At 36.6% G+C, this 26,128-nt stretch overlaps 1 protein-coding gene across 2 annotated transcripts in view; it reads right to left on the bottom strand.

Moving 5' to 3' along the window:
• The window catches only part of TENM1 (teneurin transmembrane protein 1), an 829,655-nt gene that overhangs the window by 762,498 nt on the left and 41,029 nt on the right, over positions 1 to 26,128 (bottom strand). The window contains exon 1 of one of the 2 annotated variants that reach the window (XM_032123524.1): positions 7,600 to 7,641. The exons of the other annotated variant lie outside the window; for it this stretch is intronic. The gene's annotated coding sequence lies outside the window, so the exon portion shown is untranslated. Of the gene's footprint in view, positions 1 to 7,599; positions 7,642 to 26,128 lie in introns of those variants that run through there. 2 annotated transcript variants of the gene reach the window in all.

The raw sequence follows: 26,128 nt of genomic DNA on the forward strand, positions 1-26,128 counted from the left end.
CAAATATTTGAAATTTAATGCACTAACATTAAATTCCTTCTTTTTCAGTAAACAATCAGATTAGAGTGAAATTATCGCTAAAGAGAATTAAATAATGATTACTAGAAATTATTAGAAGTAATTACAGAAGACATTAAATGTAAAGAGGAACTCATCTTCAAAAGAATAATATTTTTCCTATGCATTTAAACTATGCCTTTATTTCTATTAATGAGGTGCATAATGATGACTCTGGCCATTTGAAAAGCTAAAAGTCTGTAATTGAACAATTATTAGTGTCATGCTGCCTAAAGGCACTATTTGTCAAGAGATTTATATTATGGTAATTATATCCACTCAGCCTTGAAGGATAGGTAACATCTTCTAATGGAAATAAATTACCCTTTATGTTTGGGTTTTTTTTTTAATTGTAAGTTTAGGTTCTTTGTTTTATTATTTAGACCTTCCATCCTAGAGTCTTTGAGAATACCTTTTTTCCCCCACTATAAAGCACTATCAATTTCACTAGGATACAATATGGAAAAATGCCCAGTGTCAACTCATTATGTTAATTATCTCACCAAAGGAAAAAAATATAGAGGATTTCTTTAATTCCTGTCTTTGGCCTATTATGTTTTATTTAACTTTAATAATGTACAGAATTGCATACATAATCCCTGTTGAAAGGCAGAAGAAGCTTAATGAACACACAAAAGTTCTTCAAACCTTTGAATATATTTAATTACAAACTCATTCACTCTTTATTACCTAAATGAATCAACAGAATGTCATGCTAAAACAAGACTTTCAAGTCCTTGACCATTCTTTCCTAAATGCTTTTCAAGTCCTCAAGAAGTGTAGAGATAATCCCCACCCCCTCCTCCAAATGTTGCTTTGTCTCTCACAAGTAAGAAAAAAAAAAAAGAAAAAAAGGAAAAAAGAAAAGAAAGAAAAGCCTTGCAATTGCTTCTGATAACAAAGACTGTGGGTGGGCTCTCACAGCATTATTCATTTTGTGAGGTCCAAATCCTAAAGCAGATTAAAAAGAGCTTTAAAAATATAAACATAATGATTTCTAAATGCAGAGTGTTTTTCTTCTGTTTTCTGTTGATTTTACAACTGACATTAATTAAGCTCAAGAAACCTGATTGGACTCAGTAGGTCATGATTTGTGGGAAAAACTCTGATGTAAAGGAGCTTCAAACCCTGGCATGACACTGAGCCAGAGACTGAAGGATACTACAGAGTAACAAAGGCATATAGGTGTATTTTTTTTCTCTATCTACCTAATGTGAAGAGTGATTAGTCCTGGAACCACTCATTAAGCCTAGACATTGTGTGCTTTAACTATTGCCTGTCCCTGGAGAGGGGATCTGCACACTAGCAATCTTGCAATAGATTTTTATATCACAAAGGTCCATATGTCTCCTTAAAACATTTCCAACACAGATATAATCAACTTAGAACTTAGAGGGGAGGCCAAAACTCACAAATACAGCCTGTCACAATGAGTGCAGAGTGATCCACAGTATAACAAACATTGTAAAATTTTCCACAGAGAAAATAACCCACAAAGTAATAAGCCCAGCCATCCTTCAGCAACAGATGGGGCAGGATGAGCAGTGCCCTGGCAAGGGCTGACATTGATTATTGCAAGCATGAGTCAGATAGAATTAGGAAATTCAATTCATTGTTACATCAAGACTACAATGACTGTGTACACTGCATGACATGATAGGAAAAATCAATAGTCACATATTAACAAGCATGACCACGGGCCCACTTCACACATAAAAAAACCCCAAATCTTTTCCAGAAAGGATCTGAAATCTGCCACTCATTAATTTTGGCCACCAAAAAGAATTGCCTTTGGAAGACTTACTTCACTGTGCTTCACTGACACATTGGTATTATCAAAGTCTGAAATGCTCTTCACTGTTATTATTTGTGTTAAATAAAACACAGTGGTAAACACTTCATTCTCTTCGCAAATTCTATTTCTGTCAGCTCAACCATTATTGCTTTTCTTCTTGTCAGTTTTAGCAAATAGCCTACTAAAAAGCTATCTGCAACTTAATTAAAGCACACATTATTAATGTCATGTTTATATGGAAAATCTTTGGCAAAATAAGTAGCCTCTAGCTTTTGAAGCAACCGCAATTAAGTCTGTCAATATGTACTAGTTGCTGAATACATGAAGAGAACAAGACTAAGTGAAGCAATTTGACCTGCTTCAACCATCTCCACATAAACTGCCTTTTCACAGAATACTTGATCTAGAAAACTACCTATGGATCAGTTATAAGAAACTGTCACTTGTGTAATATAATGTATAACTAAAGGTGCTAGCTAATTTTCTTTACAGATAATGATTAAAATCCTATCTCATACATGGAAAATTTACCACTGATTTAAATAAAACCCATAATTTCTTGATAGCACATAAGAAGTAACCCTAATTTAACTACAGCATAGGAAGTGGCTGGTTAAAAAATATGTAGCCAGATGAAAGCATCCCAAATTCCAAAGCTAATATTTCAAAATATTAGTTGATTTTGCAGGTTTTGCTGCCATCCCTCAATTTCATGGCTGCTTTCTCTAGTTTGATCAGTAGGTAGCTCAGCCTTTTTCCCTGGATGCCAGACCTCACCACAGTTCTTATATTACCTTCTGCCTCTGAATCACCGTAAGGGGCTGTGAAAACTTGCATTGAATGATTTTCATGTCAGTAAGATTATATCTTGAGGATTACTCTACATATTATACAGATTTTTTTTTTTTTTTTGGAAGAGTGAATTGTCCACTCCTTTTATTTTTGTTTCCTTCCTGGTACCCCTGACAGTATACTGCTCCTATCACACACAGGTACTTTCTTTCACATGGAGCAGGAACTTAGGGAAGGTGAGATGGAACAAAGGTTCAGGAGGATTTCTTTCCACTTGGGAAGTGGCAGGCAGAGAACTCAGCAGCTGAGAGGCCATGTCACAGCACTGGGGAAGATACAGACAAGTGTGTGTGCTCAGGCAGCTGGTGTGGAACAAATTCAAGAAGCAGACTCAAGTAGTGGACTTCTCAACATGTTTGTTTTAGATGTCAGAGCCCTGAAAAACAAGGATCTTGTTCTTTTACTTTGAACGTAGCTCTGAAACGTTATCAAGTAGGAAATTGCTCTAATGTTGTATCTAATATTCACTATACACACAGAAATACATAAAAGCATCAGCCAATTGATATAAACACAATACATGTGAACAGGCCAACCCAGTCAGTGCCACTCCTTGGGAACCATGCATCTCACACCATCTGCCATTTGCAGTTTGGTTTTTTTCTCCTTTCCTGTAGTAAGACTAGATGAGAAGATGTATCAAGGTTTGATTTGCTCAGTATTACAATGATTGAGGTTAGGAATGAACAAATCCTCACAATATACTTCCCACCCCCCTATGAAGTGGGGTCATGTGAGAGGGGCAGGTACACATGGGCATTACATGGAGGGATGCAGCCAGAGACGGGAGAGGAGACGTGATGGTGAATAGACTGGTCTTCAAAAGGTCCCAGCAGAGAACAGTGATGAGGTTTACAGCCACATCTAAAGCAGAGGTTGCTGTGAAAGCGGGGGGAAAATCCAAGAACACTGACAAGGTGTCATGAGCACAGTGAGCTGTGCAGCAATCCTGTTAAATGCATGTATCTGACAGGCCAAAGAAAATCAACAGGTTTTATTAATTCTCTTGTTTTGTGAATGCCAATATCTAGAGTTATGTGTTCGAACTTTGTAAAATACTAGATGTAATTAAAAGTGTCATTATTGAGCAATTTAGATGAATAAAGTGTTAAACCACTGGCAGAAAGGCATTTAAATACTATATTTTAGAAGCAGATCAAGTGTTTAAGTTTTTTATTAAAGGTATTTGAAACCTGGCATTTACTACTAAGCTTTTACTATTTTGAACTCCCATACTGATCTGGGAGAAAACAAACACCAGAGTACCCACTGTTGTCTAGGATGGAAGTCCCAAGAGTTAATTGACTGGTAACACACATATGTTATAATAACTGTACTGGGGAAAAAACCTAATTTGCCTTCTAAAGTTTTACATTATTTAATATTTCTATCTCTCTGTTTCTCCACATCTATCAACACAGGATAGAAAAGAGATCTATCACTCACAGTGACCAATTACACCTTTAGTCACCACTGTTCCTTTATTAGGACATTAAAAAAAAAAATCATATTTAAGGCAATTCTCAATTCCTGAGCAAAATAATAATTGTAGAAACTTTTGTATCATCAAGTAAAAAACTAATGCTATGTAATATGTTTGAAGTTAATGCAAGATCAGAGGCAGACAACTGCATACCCCCTCATTACACATTACATAGCCAAATTAGTGGGACATTTCCAATAAAGATAATCCAAACTGTGAGCATTTGAAGTGTTACATAAGATGCAGAATTCTATATCCAGTGAAATGACTTGTGATTCCATCGGCACTCTTGTATCAGGTATTCCCAGACTCAAGCCCTGCCCACACTGTAATTGACATCAGACCTATCTGTGATGCACCTGTGCCAAGGGCAGCTCCCAGTTTTCATCACAGAGTGTACAGCCAGAAGCAAAATGATAATGATGTGCCAGGTGCCTGCTGTAACAAGAAACATGCAGCAGTTCTGAGGAACTGTGAATGCAATGAAACGTGAGAAAACTTTAAAAAGTCATAATCTCTTCACAGTAGCAAACAACATGAGTTTGGAATGAGCAAAATATCCACAAAACACCTGCCTTATGAAACAAATCCAAAGCAGCTTCAAATGTGTCTCTTGACTCCATGATTTCTTCAAGAACAAACCCTTGCATCACACTGGATGAAATTCTAGATTTAGTGAGTGCAGTGAAAAACTACTGATTTCAACAGTCACAACTTCGTCTCAGGGCCACTCACTTCACCATGGTCCCTGTCTGTATTCCATGAGCTACAAAAGAGCATAGAACTGTTCAGAGGCATGAGGGATACAAGATGAACCTTCCAGAGTTCAAAAATATCCAAAAAGACATTATTTAGAGCACAAAATGTACAGTATTTCAATTATGTTTTAAATATGTTAATTTAATAAATGTTCAAGCACCATTTAATGATATGATATGATATAATGCCTAATATTGGCAAATATGGGATAGGATTACGGGATTAGAAAAAGCAAATACCTCAGATGATTCTAAAAAGAGAATCAATGCTACCTTAGTTCACTCCTGTAACACTGTTCAATGATCTTTGATAACATCAACAGGACAGCAGACCATTTTACAACAAAAAAATGAGGTGATCTCTGCAAAAGAAGAGATGATCACAAAAACAACTTGTAAAAGCTGCTGGTTTATGTGCTTAAATTACACTTAATCTCTATACTCAGACATGGGAACAAGAATCCCTTGAGTAATGTGGATGCAAATGAATTTGCAAGGTAAGGGGGGAGTATGACCCCATCAATGTGTATAACACAAAAAATTAAGAAAGATTAAGGTAAATGAGAACAGAAAGTGAATCCTATACTAACTGCAAATAATTAAGCTTATCAGTGTAAGTCCTAAGATGCTACCAGAGAACAATTTCATGCAGCAAATAGACAACAAATGTCATGTTTTTCAATTTCTGCTGGCTGAGCATAGGATAATACCAACAAAATAACAGTTAATTACTACAAGTTCTATAAATTTGAGCACTGCAAAATGTAAGAGTTCAATCCACAAAATACATCTTGCTACAGCCTGTTTTTCACTAACAAAATCTTGGATCAACACTTCACTGCAAATCACTAATAGATTTTTATACATGACAAAGCACAAATAAAGGCTTCCCTCCCTACCCTCTATCAGGAATTCGATTTAACTATAAGAGGCATTAAAGACACAACCCCCAAATTACTGAAATTGCCTAGGTAAATAAAGTCATCATAAATCATAAGAAAATGAAATATTCAAACACACACTAAAATTATTATCCAATACCAATTCCAACAAGCTGCCCTTGATTACTGTAGTGTGCACATAGGAAAGTCTAAGTAAAATCAGAACTGCTGAGAACAAAAAGCTCCTTTGTCTCCAATCTGCAAAAGTGCTGCATTCCCCAAGCACAGGTTCAGTAGTAAAATACAAGTTACAACGTAAAGTCTCATTTTCACTGGTAAGAAAAAGTAGAAAAGCTTTCAGGAGAAATGAAGTATTTTGCTGTTTTATTAAATGCTGTCTTCAAAGACATCTTCACAGAAAAGCAAATCCCAAACTGTTTTCATGCCTTGAAAAACCTATATTAAACATTTTTCACTCTGCCAGAGGAGCAATGCAGATAATATATCTCTTATAGAATATCTGTATGCTCAGACATTCACCCTTGCTGATGTACTATTGTCTATAGGAGCAAAATATACATTTTTCACCTTCTGAAAGTGTTTATAACTCCTCCCAATAATGAATTAGTGCCACAAATGTTTCTAACAGAACAAAATAAAATCTTAACATTTCCCAGAAGGAAGAAAGGGAAATTATAGGTATTACAGTATTTCAGACAAAGGAGTGGTTTGACTGAAGTGACATTTGAGACACAAGGACTGCCTCATCCCTTTGAGCTATGGGTCTACAACTATTTTTGTGCTAAATTCTAATCTATCAATAAAGTCCATCCTAACACAGACCTATGAAACTACACTTAGAAACTTTTCAGTAGACTTACAAGCCAGTGAAAAAATGAAGCAGAAACATTTTATAATGCTAAGTACCTAGAGCCCAAATGCAGTCAGATAGATCACTCTTCTCACACATACACACCCATAAAGTAGTATCTACATCAGTGTCACTGTAACAATGAAAGCAAAAATGCCATGGATAAAAACCCCTCCCTGAAGTAATAAGCTTGTCACAAAGAAAGGAAAAGCAGGTCAGGCTTAATGTGCCTGTGTGATTTCTCAGGGCACTCAGTGTGCCAGATGCTGTTAAAACCCAAGGAGACAATATCCCTGCTAGCTGAATCATCCTTATCCTCATCACTCAGAAGGTACAAGCTGTGTTTAATTTGGTATAACAATGTTTCTTAAGTGACAAGCCACAGAATGGCTGTGGGTTCAGTGGGCATTGCAGCAAATCTTTTGATTTAATACTTGGACCATGCTTCAACCTAAATTCACCAGTAATTTTTTACACTTAAGGTTCAAAAAGGATTCAATAAGCTTTCAAGTATCCTTGAACAAACTCCATTTCTTCTTCATCTCAAACTTATCAGTTTGCTTTGGGTTCTTCACAAGACACTTTTGTATAATGTGCAGTAATTTTATCTGGCCTATGCAAATTTTATGTATTCTCATGTTTCTGGAAGCATTACACGTCCCTTTTGCCCAGTAAACAACTCAACAGGGTTAGTGCAAAATAGGATGAAACATATTGTGTGCTGATAAACACTTAATTGTAATCTTTTGAAAAATTTGGTATTTATTAAATCAGGAACTTGAAATGCTATCCTTCCTTGTGCAATGTTTGTCCTGCATTATCTGTGATACATTTACAAGCCTCCAAAATCATCTAAAATAGGGATAACCTGAAAATCTCAAGGCTCAAGAAAGGATACTCACATTTATAGTGACTGACAAGAGAAACTAGGGCTATGAAGGGAGGCATCAGGCTAGGGGAGATTTGCTGCAAGAAAAGAAAACTGAACTCAGATTAAGTTGATACAATGGATATCATCAAGTGAGATATTTTTCAAATTTCTTTATAAATAGAGGTTATTTAGAAAAGGACAGAGTTGTCAGTGGAATTCCAAGCATTCTAGATAGTTTACTATATAAATGACATTTCTTCTAGTTCAAAATAGGCAGGGATACATTTGGATTGCTTTTCTATTTAACTCTATGATGTGACTGACCTTTAGATTAAATTTGGTGGAATAGATTTCCCATTTATATTAAATGACATAAAAGAGTTTACCTTTGAATTCCAGGCTTAGATTTCCTTGGGCTTGACATTATTTCTGTGCTCCAGTTATTTACTTAGCCTACTAATATGAAGATCCTCAAACCAACATCATGACTAGCCTACAAATTTCATAATTAAACATAACAGTACTCCAATCCAGAGACAACCTCTCATCTCTCATCATTAGTTCAAATAATTTCCTCCCTGTTTTGTCTGCAAATTATTGTTTTCCAATCCTGAAGAAGGTTCCTTTCCATGTTACCAGAGGTAAACATGTAGATATGTGAGCAGCAGAACTAATGAAGCCTTGTTTACAAATCTCCATGGAAAGATTCTGATGCTTAATAAAAGGAAAGATAATTAGATTTGGGGTTAATAATTTTGGATATTAATAGGGTCTTTCTCCTCCACTCAGAAACCTGTATTCAGAGCCTAACACTTCGTTTCTGCCAGGCCTCTGTCAGATATAAAATATTGGTCAATCAGTCAAAGAACCAAATACATACAGAGAGATTGAAAAGCCTTATTTTGGGGGAAGCAGGGATAAAAACAAAAAATCTTATTTCCTTTCATAGCAAGAAAAAAGAGTATTTTATCAACTGCATAAATAATACTGAAGATACGTTATTAAATATTTTCCAGCAAAACATTCACAACCCTTGTCATATATTTTCTCTTAACAAATGAACATACACATGACCACGTCCATGAAGACAGCATGATACTGCTTCATAAATCCTAACACTGAAACCAGTATTTCCTTAGACTTTTCATGCCACAGAAGTCAGCAGAGTGTATGGAAAGAAAGGATGCCAACAAAATACTCATGGGAACTTGCAGAGAAATCATCACAGGTGAAATAACTGCCTACAACCATGCAGGGGAAGGATTCACATGTCACTAACAGGGACAAGGCTGGTGGAAGGAACAGCTGTGTCTGTTTGCACCACTCTGCTACTACTGCTGCTTTGCCACTTACTGCAGTACTTGAGAAACTCGCAGCCTCTGTGGCATTTTAACAACTATTTAGACGATAAAAGCAATCTGAAACTCAAAACTACAGAAGTCAGAACTGAATTTCACAAAGTATATGCTGAAATGTACACAGTTAAAAGATTTTATACTAGATTTCCCTAAACATGTCCATTTGTTCATTCTGTTTTACAGAAATTAAGTCTCCTCAACCCGCGTGACATTTATCCTGGTTATTTTATTGAAAAGAAACATGAATTAAAGAACAGCTCAACTCAGCTGCTCATCTTGAAGTAACTCTGAGTCAGAAAACTTTGGATAGGGGAAAAAATGGTATAGTTCATCCAGCAGCCAATCAGTAGTCCCAAATTGACATCTAGTCTGTAGCTCCAAATTGAAAACCTAACTCCTCAGAAAAGCCCAAACCCAACAAGTAAAGAATGCTTTAAACAATCACCTTGCCTCAGTACCAATACATGAGTTTTAAAGTGGTATTTTAGAAATTATTTATACACACTTTTAAAAGAATAGGCTACACCTTATTACTTGCATGCAGAACACTCTCTACTTTGTATTTTCTGTACCTGGCAATAATGCCAGGACACAGAATTGTTAAAAAAATCCCTGCAAGCTAAATAGCTATGTTAGAATTATAATTGTGTTTAGGTTTTGGTTAAGCAAATTAATTTCATTAAAAAACCATAAACCAATTGAACCATAAACCATAAACTACCCTTTAGAAATCGGTTAAAGAATGCATTTTTTGGTGCACCTTAGGCAGTGAATCTTGATTAGAGAACTGAGCAAGCATCAAAAAGTTCATAGTACCACAAGCTGTTTTCTTCTCTGCTTCTGATTCCTAGACAATTATTACTTTTGACAAAGAATTACAGAGAAATATTTTTCTAGGTTTTTGAAAGCAAGGAGACATTCATTATTATTAAATTTTTTTTACCTTGGTAAGAATGTTGTGTGTGAAAGTATCATTTGGGGAGCTTGGGAGGAGAAGAGAGACAGGCAGGCTGCTGGACTTTATTTATGCTGTGTTAGAGGTATTAAAGATCAGCCAGTTTGTGGGGGTTTTTAATTCATTCTTTATTTCAACTTTTTTAAAGTTTTGCTGTGAGTGCTGATGAACTTCACATATATTCATTGTACAAATAATGTATAAAAATTCTTGGCTGAAAAACTGTTTCAGGAACATCATCTTGGGCTTTCATGGTGGAATATATATGTATATGGACACTATTATACTTTTCTTTCTACTATGTAGCATGATGCAGATCAAAAATGATTCAACTGAAATTCTACAGATCAGTTTTTGAATTAGGTATTTTTAAATCTTATTTTAATTTCTAATCTGAAAACAATAAGAATTTAAGGGTATCTATGCATTTTCCAAGTATTTGGTGATACACTTTTTTCCTTACTATTCTTGTCAAAGATTAGGGGTGGAAAAAAAACCCCAAATCACAAAACAATGAGAGACATCACTTCAGCTGACTGCTAGATGAACTAGTCCAGACACCTATTTCCCACAATGGCATTACATTTAGTTGATTCACATTGACTATGCAACCATGACTTTGATAGAGGAGGCATGAGCCAGAACTAAGGAATCCAAGAAAACATCAGGTTCTTTTGCACAATAAAATTGCACCGTGATACACAGTACCTCAAGACTTGATGGTAAATTTCACTCACAGTAAGTGTAACTATTGGATCACTTATGTGACTGATACTGAAAAATGGAACCAACTGCACTCGGGAAGAATGTGTTAAGAGTCTCATTCTAAATAGGCTAATGAACCTGTCCTCTGAAAGTTACTTTATAACACTGTTGAAAAATCACACTCTAAATTTACAGTATTGTTTTCTAGCTGCTGCTGGCAAACAGTTTAGGAAAAGTATTTTACTTTCTTTAAGTGCATGTTTTCAGGTATAAAAAACCACATTCAAATAAAATGCATTACACTCCTTACAACCCCTCCAAGGGCATGGCTTTTTGTTTTTCTGACTTGTAGAAATTTCATGTTCATAACAGGCATCTTTCACATCACATTCCTATTAGAAACAAGTTTGATTTGATTCACATGATTGCAAGTCAGTGCACTCTACCAGGTAAGACAATGGTCAGATGGGTTTTCCTCTGCTCTATCCATTTCTGCAGTCTGGGCTTGTACTATGCTCATTTACACAAATCAGGAGCTCTGAATCCCACATAAAAACAGCATGTACAAAGCAATGGGAAATAATTTCTCTGGATTTTGAGAGCTACTTGTAGATGCACAGGGCTGTCAGATATCTCATCATAATGAATATGATTATGATTCTACCTTTCTTTTTCCATCAATTCATGGCAGAAAGAAACTGAGTATTACAAACAAGGAGAAGACCTCAATATACTGAGCCTGTCATTTACAGGTATGTAGATTTGTGCAGTAACACCATAAAACTGAAACCCTTATTCCACCCTTGAAATGTGCTTTGATTCACCATATTACATTTCAGAGAGAAATGAAGAAACTGTTTAATCCAGTAGTTGTTCATATTACACTAAAGTGCAGAATACTTCATGTGTATATTAATGCCTATGTTTGAGCACCACTTTACTAATAAATAAAGGAGAAGCACAAAATTATGTAAGGAATACTAAAAAAAAATAACCTTATAATTCCTTAAGCTGTTTTTGCAGGGTAGTAGGGTGGAGCAAGGGTGGAAGGTCATTGTAGATATATGGTCCAAAAATACAGTCAAACCAAGATTTTTAGAATGAGCTGATACTTTTTAGTTAGACCAGCAGCAGATTCAGAAAAAGCAGATAAAAGTTCTGGCAAGTCCTTTTTCAGATCTGAAACAGAAGGAGAAAACTGTCAAAAGAACTGTAATTAGACATTAAGAGCAATTGCTTAGGGTTTAATTAAATATGAATTACACTGTTCAGGAGAAGAGGAAGGTTTACTTGGGGAGCCAAAGGCACTCAGTAAGGAGCTGGGGTGAGAGGGGATTGCCCTCTCTCAGGGGAAAGATCGATGTGTAATCCGTAACCTGGGGAACACTGTAACATTAATGGGAGGCTGAAGGTGGACAAGGACTTGGACAAGGTTGTAAAGGACAAGAAAACCTGTATCTGCAGTGAGTCCATAGCTTTTGGTATTTACTAAGTTATGAATTTGAGTTTCCAGGCTTATCTTTCAAAAGTATTTTGTAGGTCATTCTTTAATTAAGTCAGAGCAGTTGCTTCCAACTTGAATTTTGCTTTGAAGTTTCCTACTTCTGTTTCAGACCTCAAGAACTACTTACGTGCCTGAGAGCTTATCTGTTTTTTATTTCCCAACTATACTTAGTCTAATTAAAGATGTTACCCCTACCTGTAAATCTTCTCCTAATTAGCAACTTCATGGATTTGCTGATGGCAAGTGCAAGAGTGGATCACTCCACTGCTATCAAACCAACAGGGAATTAAACTAAGCAGCCTGAAATGTTATTTCCTCATTAGGAAAATGCAGAAACACCTTTTCCTCTCTAACAAGACCATTACTGCAAAATACTGCCCTCCAAGACTGGAGCGTTCTTGTTGAGGTCTAAAAGAACACCTACATCATGCTGTAGTGGTTGCTGAGCAACAAAATTGTGGTTAAAAAAATTAAGTTTCTCTGGTATGCAGGCATCACAAAGGAAAAGATGAGATAGAATCACTGACACCTGTAAAGAGTCAAATCAAAACTGAATTAATTGAAAAATAATATGTTAGTGAAATGGAAAAGGACATAAAAGAGTAATGTTGGAAGAGACAGAGGGACAGTAAACACTGAGTGGACTGGCACACTGCTGAAGAGGGTGGGTCTCCATGGTCAGTGCATATTCCCTACAGAAATTAGATAGGCATGACAATCAAAGAAAATGTTTTCCGTCTCCTGGGTTTAAAACATTCCCACTGAAGGATCTATGTGTTCTCCAATGTAAAGGCAGAGCCAGAGGACTCAAAAGGCAAACTAAGTAGATGGGACATCGGGAGTGATCCAAGAACTGACTAAATTGTATGGCAACACATCGAATGTACAATCAGCTTTAAAGATTTACACACAATGCCAAGTGATGGAGACGCCCCTGAGCTCATCTGAGAAACTTTGTCATGAAAGAGCACCTTCTTCACCTACATCCAAAGGGAAAAGGAAGAGCAAATAAATCTGATATATTATAGAGGAGCAATTTTACAATTTAGTTTTAAATTTCTTAAAGAAGCTCTCAAAATTTCAGTGATACAGTGTACAATGGTATTCTGTAAAAAGACCATGAAAAATAATGTAATATGATTGCAGTTCTTACTTGTCATGTATTTATCATATAAAACTAATTAAACATCTTTGGAGGCTAAACAAGCAAACAAGCATAGCTACCTTCTCCATTCTGGATTTCTATTAAAAATAAAAACAAAACAAAAATAATTAAACTGAAGACAAGATATAAAATACTAAGAGGATAATTGGATGAAAACAGTGCAAATGACAAAAATGTGATTTATTTTAGTCTAATCTCTGGAGCTTCTCTGCCAATTTTCTTTCTTCCTTTGAGGATAATTGTTTAATATTTTATATTACAGATCAAGTATGGTTTCGAAAGGAGGTAAATAGAATTCAGTAAAAGATTCCTTAGATAAAATTCCCAAAACTGAAACATAAATACAGGGATATGGAAACCACCTTAAGATGGGAGAGAGCAGGAACTTGATTTCCCAGTGTGTTTCCTGAAGGCACTGACAGGCACAAGAAAAAGGATTCAGACTCTATCTATGGATGAGCACTGACAACAACATGGGAAAAGTTCCAGCTGCTTCTTGGCCACACAGCAAGATATGAGGAGCCAGATGCAAAGTTCCTAACCTACTACACCAAAAAAAGCCAGCAGCAGGTTAGTTAGCGATGTGTGCCCCTTTGGGAGAAGGAGCTGGACCTACACAGACACAAGAGTAGACAAGTAGATCCCACTGTTTTCTTTGTGTCTCATGTCCTTCACAGCTGGTACCAGTACTCCTTCGTGGTCCCCTTCCCTGCTCACAGTCTAGACTTGAATTTATTTTCCCACCTTCCTGGCTTGCATACTCACATTTCTACAAGTCACTTGGATCTGACCTGTACCTTAGACAGCTTTTTCCTAGTCTGCATGTCAGTTATTTCTTTCTGGAGGAATCAGAGTTAAACTCAAGAAGTGGCTTTACTTGCCAGTTTTACACAGTTAACTTTTACCAGAATTTCTAGAACATATCAAATAACAAATGACAGATGAAAACATAATTTATCACAGGTTCTCTCAGGCACATCTGTCCCGATATTTATTTTAGTCAGTGTGGCTCCTTACCCTCCTAGCACAGAAACTTCTGTTCCTTGCTCACAAGGGTCTCTGGTGCATGTTTCTAACAGATGTCTTCCTGTGACTGTCACCTTCATAAAGCCCCAGTGAGATGATAATCATCCCCACAGCTTTCACTTTATTCTAAGAATCTTCCCTTACTTAAAACTTTTTCTTCACCTCACAAAAATCAGACCCTTTCTAACAACAGAGCCTCTCTGTCTGGTGTATTCTCCTGATTTCAAATTTCATCCTTCTAACGAGTTTTGATTTCCTTGTGCATGTGGCTTTTGCTTTACTTGTTAAACTGTCTTTATCTTGACCCATGAATTTTCTCAGTTTTACTCTTTGATTCTCTCCTCCATTCCCCCAAGCAGGATTGAGTCAGTGGCTGTGTGGGGCTGAGTTGCTGGCTGGGGTTAAAATACGACAGCAGATTTCTCTCTTAAGCTTCCCCATTATTTATCAAAGGACTTGTTAAAAATAAAGAGATGTTAGATTTTTGTTTAGGGAATTCAGTTCATCCTATCAAAGGAACCCCTTGTTTCAGGATGCCTTTGTTACTGCCTTTACCTCTTCCTGCTCCTGACATTACTGCATGTTCTCTACCAAGGGACATCAGTATCTGAAGTGAAAATTGGCAAGAAACCTGGCACACAGACAAAAATCAATATTATTTTGAAAAAACAAAGTGAGAGGTAGCCATCAAAGGACTGTGTATTTGGAAGAAAAAGGAAACATCTCCTTCCTTCCCTCCCTCCCAAATGTCATGGTTTAGGAATGATATCCTCCAATTTAGTAGTCCCCTAAAACCAAGACGCTGGCTTGCCCCTCCTTCACCACCAACTGGAAGCACAGAAGATGAAGATCATAGGTTGGGGATAAGAAAAATTTACTGGAAACAGCAATCAGATAAGAAAATGAACAGTAACAACAACAATACTGATAATACATGGCCTAGCTAAAATTCTACATCTTAAATTCTTTCTTTTCTATTGGAGTCCCTTAGCTCATGTTTATTTAATTTCTGATGAACAACATTTCATAAAAGGTCTTCTATAAAATTCTAACTTCATTTTTACTATTCATTCAGTCTGAAATAAGTTACATCAGACAATTTATAATTTTTCTTGTGAAGGACAAGTATTACTTTTGTTTGCTTTGATATAGCAGTAAAAATTCCTAGCCTTGATCAAGAGACTCACTGCAAACGCCTGTGCTATGCCAGCCATGAACTCTGACAAAGATCTCCACCCTCTGCAGGGCCACCTACACAATTCTGATGCAAACATAAGCCCTTAACCAGACTTTGTGCCTTTAAAAGCAGAATCATCTCACAGCACACAGATGATTTCTGTGTTGTGTGTCTTGGAGTTCTCTGCATGTTTTGAGACACCTAAACTGACACAATTACGAGCTTTCCCAGACCAGTATAAAAGCTGTGTTCCTGAACTGAGTGGTTTCAAACTCACTCTCCATAACAATTTGTTCTCCCAAATCATGACTTCACTAACTTATTAATCTTCCTCTGCCTTCGAACCAACATCTAATTATTTTTTCTTCACAGTGTTATGAACGAGGTTTAGCAGTTTACTTCATTGCTCCAACTCCATTTTTGAAGGCTGCTAGGAAGGTTATATACCAACATTATACAACAGTTTTAAGACAAAAGATTAATTTAAAAATACTCCAAACAGAAAATACACTGAGATCATTAAATTCCTCTCATCAATCCAAAATGGCAGTGCAAAGGAACATCACATTCATATCTATTTATGCTTTAACTTCCCCTTCATCACCGTGAATAAATTAGCAGTCTTACCACTTCTACCCTTGGCCTCTTATTTTTGAGATGCAAAAGATTTATAGAATCAAAGATGTCACTTGTACTCCAGCTCAACAGATTTCATTCATGCTGCACGTCCTTATAGTCACGTCCTTAATAGTCAACTCTGACACTGTTTTCTGAAGCATAAAAATTCAACATCAGAACCAGCATATTTCTGTTCAATACTTGCCTTGAGGCTGAATATCATACACAAACAGGGAATGTAACACTTCTGACTGTAACCACTGCTAACTGAATCATGTGATGTGACAACAATTGCTTCTGTATTTCACAACAAGGTAGAGAAGATGTCATTTGATACACAATTATTACTGTAGTTTTGGTAATAAAAAAAAGACTAAAATATTTATAATATTTCTGTAAAACTGTTTGGAAGATACATTAAAAAGTCATTAACATGTACAAAATATATTCATGAAAGATAATATAAGCAGAAATTTATTATAAAATGCACTCTCTATTGCACGTTACTGAACAGCCTTGAAACTCTTTCTACTGAAACCTAAATCTTACACATGGAACACCACCACCTACTTCACAATCCCCTAATTATAACTGAACAAAATGAACTTGTGAGATGCCAGTATCACTTCCAGTTCTAATTTGGGAAAACCACATAACTTGTTCTGAGTGGGGAAAAAAGTATTACTCTGGTTGAAATGGTGCAATCACACCATGTAAAGAAAATGTGTTAAAACCAGACTCCAATTGGCTCAGGAGCAAGGCTGTGTATACCACAGTGACTGCAGCTAGCAGTCATTTCAGCAATCTCAAAATCAGAAACGAAAATCAGAACTGAAAATCAGCATTGTTTTAATGCAATGGACATTTCTATTGATGCCTTAGTTTTTAACTTTCAAATCCTGTTTTTTCAAATCCTGATTTTTCAAATCCTGTACTGCCTAGTGTGTAACTGAAGTTTCTTGTAGCCTGTTAACTTCTGTTCTCTCATGCTAGGTAGACATAACAAAGCCTCTCCAGGCCTGCTCTCCAAGGACACTCAGACCATCCTAGGTCCAAAATGTGTAAACCAACATCTTTAGAAAGGGGGTAAGCTTGGGAAAATTACATAATTAACTGACGCTTTAATTGGAGAATTAACCCTGATATGAAAATGAACCAAACATATAACAGTGTGAAGAACTCGTGACCCAGGGTTCATCTTGGGTGTAGCCTTTGGCCTGCCCAGGGTGTACCTTTGAAGGCCCTTCAAATAAATACCCATCTTTATTCCCTTATTCCTGTCTAGTCTCTGTTTTTAAGTGGTCACTTCAGGCACCACTACAGGAATTTAATTATTTTCATTAATTCCAAAAGAATCTTGCTTCTGTCTGGGAAGTTCACTTAGCAGCCCAAGCACACAGATATATCCAGTCTACCAGCAACAATGCTTAGCAGTCTTGGGCTACAAAAGCAGCATGGCCTATCAAGCTCAGAGACATTTAGGGCTACTTACAGTAGATTAACATTTTTCAGTTTTCTCAAGATAAAGTCTCAAAATTCCTTATTTGCCGGGCTTAAAATAAAAATTTGTTTTGTTAGAGACTCTAATTATTTCATTACTTCTTGCAAAAGAGATATGGTTTTGTTCAAGCCACCTCCAGGAGCCTTTCAGCATTCAGAATTCATATGTTGCGCTGAAATGATAGGCAAGTCTAACCCTGCCAAACAGACATCTCGAGAAGAACCATAAAAGACCTCTAAGCACTCCTTAATCACAACTGCATACTATCTTAGGAAACAGTCCTTTCTAAAGACTCACATCTTGCAACCACTTCAAATGAGGCAATTTTGCTCACGAGAATAAACCCACAGGATGAAGAGTAGTACACATGAACACAATATTATTGTATGTTCAAGGGTTCACTAAATCTTCACCTTTTCAGTACTTGAACATCTTTGTGCCCTGGCTTCCCAATCTGAAACTAAGCTGCCCGCAGACTGTGCCTGCTGGGTCTTTTCATGGACACTTAGCAGATCTGAAGGACTGGACTTCCATTTTCGAATAAACCAAGCTCTCTGAATACCCCTATATAAACATGTTATGCCCATATGCAGAGTGTCACTCACTGGATTCAGAGTGAGTGTGAGTGCAAGGTATAGCAGTTCTGAACTTCTCTGCAGTGCTTCCAGGGACATACATGTGTTGTACAGATTCAGCCATGGAAAGATAGCAGGAAATTAAGTGTGTATTCTGACAATTGTGTTTGGGGAGAGTTAAAGATCATTTTATGTTCTGCTGAGTTTCTTGAAGGGAAGGAACAAACAGTGAAAATTCAACTGGCAGATGGGAAACTTTTGTGTATGTTTGTTCATTTTCAAGTAGCAGAAGAGTGGACCAGTGTACCATGTCTCTGTCGCCTTTCTTTTACCAATGCATTTTCTCCATAAGTGGAAAAAAATCTGTGAATTAATCACATTTTCAGTAGGGTCATTGTCCATATGGCTCATGAGCCAATCTGTCTCAACACCTAAACTTACAATTGCTCATGCAGGCAACAAGAACACATAGCTAGAAAAAATATCCAGCACAACATTATATTGGCATGAACTCATCACGAAACAGCACAAGAACTTCTTACACCTATTCTGATAACTTGGTCCAGTTCTCTTTTAATCTCTTATTTTCGCTAAAGTCTTTGGGTTAATACAAGAAATATGTTCCTTAAGTTACCAAACTCTCATGCAAGTTAGTAGGAGAAAAGGCTAAATATGACTTAGCCCAGTATTCAAAATGACTTCAGCAGCTTTCAAAATAACCTTCATGCAGAAGGTTATCTAACCCTAACTATGCAAAACTTAGTGTTCTGGAAGATGCTCTGTGTCTCCTTGCTCAAAGGCAACAGGAATTGCCAAGAATTGAACGTATTTTAAAGCCTGCATCCACTCTTTTCCCCTACTAGTATTCATTATCAAACTGTTACAAAATGGGACCTAAGAACTTAAATAAAACTCTGGTAATGGGTAAGGAATTTAATCCTTCAACCTTTCATCTTTAGAGCTATCTTCCTTCATGTAGGGATCTCTCAGCATGGGAGTTAGAGCACCTCAGGTCCAGGGGGAGGTTTTCCCCTTTAAAATGCAACACTTCACACTGAGAAATGACTTAGTGGTTTTGGCTCTATTTTTAAGAGACACTGCAAGCTGCTGTACCTTCCAATCCCATTGGTGTTAATGGGTAAAAGTCTACGGTTACGATTTAGTTGCGCTCCAGCTCCTGCTGAGATAAATAGACAAAAACTTTGTACTGCTTTCAGTCAAACAGAATTGGGAGTTCAGTTTTACCTCAGGCCTAGTTCATCCCAGTTTTACACTGAAGTCAGTGGGACATGGCTTGAACAAATATTAAGGACCTCAAGATCCAGCCTAGTGTGAGCTGAGTCTGTCAGCACCTAACAGGATCAGGCACATACACACTACTTTAAGTAGAAAATTATGACAGAAAATGAAACCTACTTCTATTTGACTCATTTTTCTGACATATGAGGAAGAGACTATCTCAGAATAATATTACAAAGTACATTATAATCCAGTAAAATATAAAGACATATGGAAGAACTCTGTCCATCCACATATTCATCAAAATAAGACTTATTTGCAACACATACATCTATCAGCTGCAGCAGGCAAATAACTTTCAAGCTTCAGCTATGGCATTATGAGCTCAAAGGCAGTAATATATTTCATCTATTTAATGCAGTGGAGAAAGGCTTGTATACCTCTTCATTTATAAACTGAAATGCATTGTGAGGCTACATGAATAATGAATATTAAGAAAAGACACCTGCTGCCAACAGGTCTAAGAAATCCAAACTGTGACACAAACAGGTTTAAAATTCATTTCAGAGCTTTTCCATTTTTCCCAATGTGACAGCTTTGAGAGAAAAGACTTTACTGAGCAAAATGGGTGCTGCTTCCTTTAGAGTTCATTATTTCATTTCCTCTGACATTTGGAAAATTTTCACTCCATTCTGCTCTTTCTCCTGTCTGTGTTATTTGTTAGACTCTCTTCCTTTCTTGACTTTTATGTCAGAAAATAGATGAAATTATTTGTCTCATCACAATAAAAGAATAGCTCATAATGTTTTTCTTTCAGTTTTAGTTCTCTATTACTTAACTGCAGTCCTGGCTGGTTCTTTGTATTATGGTTTTCATCTTGGGAATTAATAAATTAAATAGAACAAAAATTTAATTAGACTTGGCAGGCTTGCAATAGCAGTGATTTAGGTGCTTCCTCACATCAAATTGAGATGGAATGTTTCTGTATCCTAAGGGAGACCAAATGAGATTAATACTGATGCCTTTTCCTAGTCCTAAAATCAAGAATCAAACACGGTTAGAAGGGAAAAAGGAATTTTACCTTTTTATTTATTTTAAGGATCCTTAGGTGCACACGTCCAGGTCAAATACACCTCAATGCACACGACAATGCACACCCCCCAAAAAGTCTGGTATAACATTATAGATCTTACTAATTAGCATATCTATCAAAGATGCCCCAATGAGAGGCTCAAGTGAGCCCCCCTCCCCAAGGAACCTTCCCCTGGATGGTTCTATCTTGGTTTACAGAATGTGTTCTGGAGAGGACCTTGGGCTCTGGGGCACACTGATCCCTAACTACGAAGCTTCTAAAATGTTTAGTCTCTTAGCTTGACAAACAGGTCCAAGAATGTAGGCAAAAAGCACTAGGAATACAGAAGTTGTAAAAAGGTGTAACAGGGGTATAAAAGAAGAGGCAAAAAATCTTCATGGCATTAATACCTTGAAAGAGATTAAAATTTGTTAGGAAGACAGAAAGAATAGGGAGCCACTGTGGAAAAAGATCTGAGGGGCAACAGTTTTATTTTTTTCAAAATCTCTTTGAGAAAGAAGGAATTATCTGATCAATCTGAAGACCCCTTCTGAAACTTGGCACACTAAAAGTACCAAAAAATCACATACTTTCTGACAGTCCGATATCACTTCTACTAAAATTTCCATTTTTAATCCTAAGTAGGATAAAAAACCCATCAATTTTATTGGTGTTATACTAAAAGTGAAATTGTTGCAGAATTAAAAGCAAGGACTTCAATTGATTTTGCATGTTCTTAGTTTGCATGTTACACTTCTTTAAAGATAACTGGGTCAGGGCAATTCCCAGCTCAGAGTGCTGACACAGGTGATTTTGCACTAGAATATCAGGCCTATGAGTGAGATGTGAGGCATCCAATTTGTTTTGCCATCTTTATTAAGGAGGCAGTTACCACCCAGAAGTGACGGGTACCAAGAGTTAATAAGATGCCAGATGAACTGGGGCAGTCACCCCAGCAAGATTTAGCAGAGGACTCCTGTCATGGCTCTAATCCATGAGCAGAAAGCACATCTTTATCATAGTTTACATATTCATGCAACAGTATTGAGAGACTCAAGGAAATCACATATGCAGGCACAAGACTAAGGGAAAGGAAGAGCACAAAATGTACTTCATAGGAACTGTTCATTTTACCAAACCAATTTTTACCTTATCATAAGGAGGTTTATAAGAAAGACCTTTTAGCAGGGCTTGTTACAATAGGACAAGGAAAAATGGCTTTAAACTAAAAGAGGGTAGATTTAGATTAGGCACAGAGAAGAAAGGATGGTGAAACATTGAAACAGGCTGCCCAGAGAGGTGGTGGATGCCCCTGCCCTGGGAACAGTACAGGCCAGGTTGGAGGTGGCTCTGAGCAATCCCATGTATCTGAAGACGTCCCTGCTCATTGCAGGGGGATTGGACTAGATGACCTTCAAAAGGGACCTTAAAAGGCACCTTCCAAACCAAAGTATTCCATGATTCTGTGAACTGTAAGTTGTTCTGTTAATCAAATAAATTGTAGCCAACTCAATTCAAACCCAAAAATATTTTTAAAAATGTTATTATTGATCCAACAGAAAAGTATGTCTTTATGTTTTTGTCTGAAAATGAAGTCTAGTTAAGTTGGCAGTGCCAGGCAACACTTGCAGTCAAACTGAAATGTATGTTACTGCTCTGCTCCATCAAATACGTGACTAACATCTCAAGAAAAAAATTCCAATTGATTTAAGAAATACTTAAGTCTTTCTATGCAATATCTGGAAGGATTTTGCACCTGATGGCAGTATCAGGGAGATAACACATAAAATGATACACAGTATTCAATGGAAAGGTTTGGGGAAAGGAAATAAACCACAGGCAACCCAAATATACAAAATTACATCTTGTTGGTATTTAGTTTAGATCTACTAATTAAAATTAAAGAACTACTCTATCACCTTCTTATTGTGAATTATTTCAGTTTTGAAAACCTTTTCTTATTATTCTCACAAGCAGGCCTGTGATCATTCCATACAAATCAGTTCCTCCTGAAGTGACCTGTATTGTTTTGTTTTATTCTATGAGTAACTGGAGGAAATACATTTGTTGTGATGGTCACACAAAACCAGCCCACTATTAGCCATGGGGGCACAACAATCAAGCAGGATTTATTACTACAATTTACTGTAAGTAGGGATATAATCATAGCCCTTCTTTCTCCAGCAGAGCTGAGAAAACCATTAGGTGACCAGCTATTACTTTTTCTCTGTTCACTTTGGTTTCTAAACAAATGCACAGAACTGTGCTGCTTTGCAGACAGGACTTTTGTGTTCAAGTATACTCAATTCTAAGTGAATGCAGCTACAAGCCACATTGAACCATGCCATTTATTTGGCTTTGGGTCTGGCCTGCTAGATAACGATCCTGATTTTTCATGGTAAATGTGACCAGTCAATGAGAAAAGTTAAATAAAGATATCTCTGCCAGCAAGCAAAATTGGAATAATACATTACAAAGCAGACTCAGCTTTTCAGACCCTTCATTATGGAACCTAAGAGGTCATTTGATTAAAGCTGAATAGAAGTAGCTATACATCCTTGTTTAAAATGCTCACCAAGCTTAATACATTTAATGATGTTAGTTATGGTTGGCTTATAAAGCCAGATCTAACAGAAGTATATTAGCACCAAAGCTTCAGATTTCCTGTCATTTAGGATGAACCCATATCCCTATTAGCTGCCCAGACATTCTGTACAGCACATAAGAGCACACAGCCCCTTCAAAACTGAAACAAAGGTCCAGGCATGAGAGCTTCCTCTTACCAGAAGTCACTTTACTGAAGACAGGAATAAATATTAAATCTGAATTAGGACACTTTTTTCTGCTTGGCGATGGCTGCAACAGTCGGAAAGTGGTATCCACACTGTCTCTGTTGAAGGGCTGCACAGGCCAGCACTCTTCTTTTAAAAGATTGCTATTACCATTAAGAATAGACAAGTAATAGCATTTCTATGTTTCATATCATTAGACCATTTACCCAGCAATAACTCTGCATGGGAGGATTTTAAGCAAACAGGATAGGTAGCATGTTGAGTAGCAATTAAGTGGTGCTGTTAAGGTTTATAATTGCGGCCTAGAGTTTCCACATAAATTCTATTTTATATCTAGCCCTAAGGATATCAACTGGGCGAGAAAAAACATCAAAAAATCTTTTTAAACCCCTGGTTTTTTTTTTTCCACAGCCCATCCACAGACAATAACTGAAATCCCTTTGCAATAACTGTCAAAACACTGAACCTGCTTTTATTTCTTTGTTAATCAAAATGGTCATTTGAGAAGCAGTGATCATCCTGAACACTCTCTAAAGACTACAGAGGAATTATCCTAAATGGAATGAGTGCTGGATAAGGCTACAGAGCATCTTCACTTCAATTTATGAAATTGGTTATTTCATTTGCTGACCATTTGGACATGTTCTAAAAAAAGAATTCATCATAGATATCCAGAGTTAATTGATGTGTTCATTAAAACTGTAGGCCCATAGGTAAAACTGTATGCCCATAAACTTCAATGAAAAAGCCATATTTAAACCTCTGACTCATTAAAAACATTACAAGTTATTTATTGCAATGCTGCAAGACTGGAAATCAGTTCCTACATGAACTTTGCACTTTCCATAACATCATTTAGCTCAAATACTTAGACACTAATGACCTCATGATTTTGACAATTAATAACTACTAAAGAGTTTTCCAGGAGAAAAAAAAAACAAACCCAAACCCAATCTTTTCCACTTGAATCAACATTCTATTCTTTGCAATCTCAAGAAGATAAACATAAAAATATTCACATTTTAATGAATGAAGCTATATGCTTCCTATTTCTAAAAAATTGATCTATTCATTTCTATCAATTTTCCTGTAAAATCAGGGGTGATCAGGCTACAGTTGAAGCACCTGCAAATCAACGTGTGATGCAAAGCTCCATCTTTCTCATTCCAAAAATAGAAGATTATTTTATGCAAAGGTATAATACCTTAGCTCTCATCATATTCTGTATGAATCTTCTGAAACAATTTCCTTCTTAATAAACTGTGAGGGAAATCATGAAAAAATAAAAACCAATTTCCCCTCTGACAATTCGGGTGCCTGAAATTCACCTAAGATTTTCACACATGTTAATATATTTTGTGATCAGAGAATTTCTATCACTAGCAAGTCACAGCGTCTCTCAGGCCCCCTCTCAAATAGAAAGGCATTATTGTCTGCACATTAACAAGCAGAAGCAAATGTGCAAACTGATGCAAAACATTTCTAACATTCCTTTCCTCCTTTAACAATCAGATGCCCCAAGGCCATTGCTATTACCTAACCACCCCCAGGGTTTTCTCCAAATTTACAGTTCTCCCCATAACATTTGAGAGTGGCTCAAGCACTCTCTTCTTTTCACAGACTGAAATTTGTTCCACCCACTCCTACAACAAGGAATGTGAAATGATCCTTGGAAATCAACCCTTGGATTTATGAATACAGTGTCTTCTTTTACCTATAGCGTGAATAGGAGGAAAATCATGCTGACATCTCATCCTCCAGCTTCTAATACACAATATAGCATCACGTCTGACCAGTCCTTGCTGTCTGCAATGAATACATTCACCCACTTGGAAAGCAATGTGTCATGTCATGTTTCTAGATGGTGAAACAAGCAACAGACTTTCCAAATTCAGCAATATTTTGAGACTGAATGAGAAGATGATAATTTGGTTTTCAAACCAGCAACACTGTATGGCCAACATACATTCGAGGATGACTAGCTAGCCAGACAAAATACGTGGAGGTATTCTACAGGAAATAAATCAGAAAATACTCTTGCAGTCATGATTTTGAAAGATGAAATTATTGGCCATATACCTTGCACAAAAAGCTAAGCCTATTCTAAAACTTCCCAATGTTCATGCCTACATTGCATATTGCAGCCCTAGCTGCATTTCTTTCTGGTTAGAAGTTCATGTTCTCTCTCCCAAGGATAAAGTCTAACTCAAAAGTGGGAATTTCCTGTTGACAAGTGGGAGCACATTGCTTTTGACAAGGGAAGAAGGTGGAATATGATTTATGAAGATCTAATATCATTTGAAACAATTCACATCTCACTTAAAGAAAAGCCCAAAGGAAATTTAGTAAAGAACTATTCAATCTGACATTTGCTGCCCTGTGTATGAAAAAGTATTCCTTGTAAATATTACACTTCACAGCTGTATGAGAAGCCATAATCAAAATTAATATGAAGAAAAACCTTTTTTGATAATAAAAGCCAACCACACTACACTGAACAGGTTGATAATGGCATTTTATCAAAATTATTAACTCTAGAAATAAAGTAGTTATTATTTAGCTCTAAATCCGAAAGCATTAAAAAGGGGCAACTCACATCCATAGTGCCAGGACTTGACTCTATATTAATTATACTGCTACTGCTGAAAAATCTCAAAGAACCCTGTTTTCTTCTAAGTCCATGTGATCTAAGACTATTGTGTCTATGTCAGCTTTCAATACAGACAGACCTAAGCTATACAGATAGCAAATCCAAAACTGTTCTCAAGTCTTCTTCTGGTACTTTAATTCAATACATTTTAGTGAAAGGGGCCAAAAATAATGCAGGAGTTCAGAGATCTAGATTCTGAGTTCCTAACAAGTCCTTATCATTA

Source organism: Corvus moneduloides, chromosome 14, assembly GCF_009650955.1.
Source record: "Corvus moneduloides isolate bCorMon1 chromosome 14, bCorMon1.pri, whole genome shotgun sequence".
In the NCBI taxonomy this organism is placed as follows: domain Eukaryota; kingdom Metazoa; phylum Chordata; class Aves; order Passeriformes; family Corvidae; genus Corvus; species Corvus moneduloides.